The sequence below is a fragment of the Saccopteryx leptura genome, chromosome 9 (genome assembly GCF_036850995.1).
Source record: "Saccopteryx leptura isolate mSacLep1 chromosome 9, mSacLep1_pri_phased_curated, whole genome shotgun sequence".
NCBI lineage: Eukaryota > Metazoa > Chordata > Mammalia > Chiroptera > Emballonuridae > Saccopteryx > Saccopteryx leptura.
This window is the reverse complement of record NC_089511.1, coordinates 31459505-31463302: the sequence shown is the minus strand read 5'-3', so window position 1 is coordinate 31463302 and position 3798 is coordinate 31459505. Positions and strand designations below refer to the sequence as shown.

Genomic DNA, 3798 nt, shown 5'->3' with positions numbered 1-3798 from the left:
TACTCCTGGGGGCAGAGTTGGAGTGAGAGAGAGATTTGAAAACTTGACACTGATGACTTTGTAGATGGCGGGAAGGAAGGGGTCAAGATCCAAGGAAGGCAGGTCGCCTCTAGAAGCCAGAAAAGGCAAGGAAACAAATTCTCCCCTAGAGCCTCCAGAAGCAATGCAGTGCCACACACACCTTGATTTTTTCCCACTGAGAATGATTTTGAACATCTGACTCCCAGAACTATAAGATAATAAATTTATGTCATTATAAGCCAAAAGTAACCAAAAACAATAGAGTACTCCTACAATAGCACAATTCCATTTATCCCTTCCCATCTTTGTGCTAAATTCACATACCTTTTCCTTCTACCTATATTATAGACCTCACACACAGGACGATAATTTTTGCATTAAACAGCCAATAATCTTTTTAGATTCATTACAAATTTAGCTTGTATAACTTTCCTTATCACTTCTTATCATGCAGATCTGCTGACAACAAATTTGTCCAGCTTTCCCTCACTTAAAAATGTCTTGATTTTGTCTTTATTTTTAAATATATTTTGTCAAATTGACAAAAATGAAATTTAAAATCTTAAAATAAGAAAAAAGAAACATACATGTAATTAGATATATGGGGAAAATCTAAGAATTAAAACCGACTTCTTATTGAAAACAGTGGAGAGCAGAAAACCAAGGGATGACATTTTTAAAGGGCTGAAATAAAAACTCTCAATATAGAATTTTATATTCCAGATAAATATATTTAAAAATAAAAACATTCTGTTGGCCAAACAAGTCACAAGTCCAGCTCCAATTCAAAATATGGGAATGTAAACTTTATTTCTTGATAGAAGGAGTTGCGAAGTCACAGCAATGGCCTGCATCATGGAAGAGCTGAGAATTATAGCTTTTTTATTTTTAGGGGTTCTTTTTTGCAATCTACAAAAAGTGCAACCATTTATTCTTTTTGAAATTTCTCTTTCATTTTTAATTAAGCCTTCAAGTTGTCTTTTCAAAAACAAACAAGAAAATCTACTTTTTTATGTTTCTCAGAAAAAAATAATAATAAATTAGACTATAATCAGTTCAAATTGAGAGTGTTCAGTTCATGAATATCAACAGTATAGTGTAATCTTACAGTGACTTCAGGGAAATAGAAGTAGGTTTTGTTCTACTCTAACCCAATGAGTCTGTACTTGAAGCCGTGTTTTCGTTTAGGAAGAAATATCATAAAAATAGCATTGTCAACCTAGGGCATTTAGGGAAGAAGAAATCAGTTCAGACCAGGACTCAAAATCATATCATAAGACAGATGGCCAAAGGAATCAGAGCTGTTTTTCTTGGAGAAAGAATCTTCAATAAAGACAAGTCAGTAACTTCAAATATTTACAGATTTATTTGGTTTGTTATTTTTTTAATCAGGAATATGGGTTTTTTTATCTAAATATTTTTTGGTAATATATAATTTATATACCATAAAATTCACCACTTTAAAATGTAACAATTGAGTGGTTTTTATTATGTTCAAAAGTTTGTACAACTATCACCACTATCTAGTTCCAAAACATTTTAACTATTCCAAAAAGAGACCCCATACACATTCCCCATCCTCCTTCATCACAGCCTCTGGAAACTGCTAGTTTACTTTCTCTCTCCATAGATGTGCCTATTCTGAGCACTTCATATAAATGAAGTCATACATGTGGTCTTTTGTGTCTGGCTTCTTTAACTCAGCATGATGTGTTCACTATACATCCATTCTGTAGCATTGACTCTATTCTTTTTATAGCTAAATTATATTCCATTATATAAATAGATCATCTATTTTTAACCATTTATCAGTCAATGGGCATTGGGGTTGATTCCACTTTTTTTTACTATTTTGAATAATGTCATTATAAACTTTCACATATAAGTTTGTTTTTTTAAAACATAAGTTTTAAATTTTCTTTGGTATATATCTAGAATTGTTGGATCATTTTGGTTCACTTTTTTTTTTCTACTATAGGAAAGGCGAGTGGCAGCGGCAGGTATTACGGTGACCTGAGCTGTCAAAGTCTCTCCAGGTTGCTCTCACATGCAGTTGCAGATCCCATGGCTGCAACCTTGGTTCACTCTTAAAGGCAAAGCCAGTGCTAAGAGCAAAGAATTGTCTACCAAAGGAAACTATGTTCACAATGGAATGAGTTTCATGGAAAGATATAAGCTACCTGTCCCAGAAGTGGTAGAAGGGGAAGTTAGATGAGATTCCCAGTAGGATATAGGATGTTCAACTAGTAAGAGGCAGGAGTATAAGTTTAGGGGCAAATATTCTGAAGCTAAACTGCCCAAGTTAAAATTTCACTTCTGCTACTTGCCAGCTATGTGACCTTGGACAAACCACTTAATCTGGTATAGCTTCTGAATTACCTCCTACTTAAAATAAAATCACTTACCAACCTGGTATTAATTTGCATAGTATACATATATAAAGCTCCTAGTACAAGGGCTGGCAAAAGTAAATACTCAAATAATTTAAGTTACCATTATTGCTATGATCACAAGACCTAAGTTTTAGAAATCCTCTTTTAAAACACACATTGGCTACCCCTTTATCATTTTGCTCTTCCACTCATTCACAATCTTTCCATTCCTAAGTTCCTTGATGATTTTCTATTCAAATAAATTTCCCAGACATAAGTAGGTTAAAATCTCCTGGAAACTAACCCAAACTCTACATTATTCCATAGAAAACTAAAACTTGCTTGTTTCAGATTTAAAGGAGAATTAAAAGGTGGGTGGGTAGACAAGGTCTAATGCCTCGAGAAGAATCCAGCCTCTTTCAGGTCAGCAGAGAAGTTGTTGGGCCAAATGACCTTACACATGCTTCCTCCAACTTTCGCGTGCAGGACTCTGTGGTCTAGGAGCACAGCCTACATGCATGGATCTATTGGACACCTTCTTTATATCCTCCAGGGAATTCTGATTAATTTCTTGATAAGCCACCCATACTATCCAGAAAACAGGATAAGACTACAAGACAGATGTAAAGGACTCTTGACCAATACAGGCAGGAAGGTTTATAAAAACAAGCATCTTAGCCCTGAGTGCCCAGAGGCATTTAGCCTTTTAAACAAAGGCTCAGAAGACAGGGGTTTAGAGGAAGGGAATGGGCCCTTCTGGGTTAAGTTCATCTCCTCAATTCTAATCTAATACCTCTACACTCAAAATGCTGTCCATGGACCAGCAGCAGCAGCATCACTTGGGAGGCTTGTTAAAAATTTGGTCTCAGGCCCCCTCCCCAGATCTTCTGCATCAAACTCTGCACTTATCAAAATCTCCAGGTAATTGGTGTGCACAGTAAAATTTGAGAAGCATTGCTCCAATCTCCTTGAGCAGCCACTCTGCATCCTAAGAACTATCATACAATGTTTTTCATTTTTTATAGCACTTTGCAAGTTAGTGAAGATGACCCCTAAGGGCCAAAAGTAGCTCTTTTGCATCTTTGTATAGGACCTGCAGCAGTGTCTGAGTTAGAATTGGTTCTCAAATATTGGATGTATAAAGGACGAGCTCTGGACATGGCTACAGAAGATGCCTCATGAGGGAAGGGATTAACAGTTATTGTTCACCTACTATGAGTCAAATATTTATTAGAAATATATATATTTTAGTCCTATTTACAATTGAGGGAAATCATCTCAGAGAGGTCAGTTAGCCTATCTGAGAACTCACAAGCAGTAAAGCTAGGATCAAACAGTTAATAGAATAGGGTAGAGTGATAACTTCAAAACCCAGTACCAGCTGACTCCAGAACTCCAAAATATA

General features: G+C 35.8%; 1 pseudogene; it reads right to left on the bottom strand.

Annotated features, from left to right (window-relative positions):
* Positions 1 to 1991: 1991 nt before the first annotated feature.
* On the bottom strand, positions 1992 to 2110 carry LOC136381653 (small nucleolar RNA SNORA44; annotated as a pseudogene).
* Positions 2111 to 3798: the final 1688 nt, after the last annotated feature.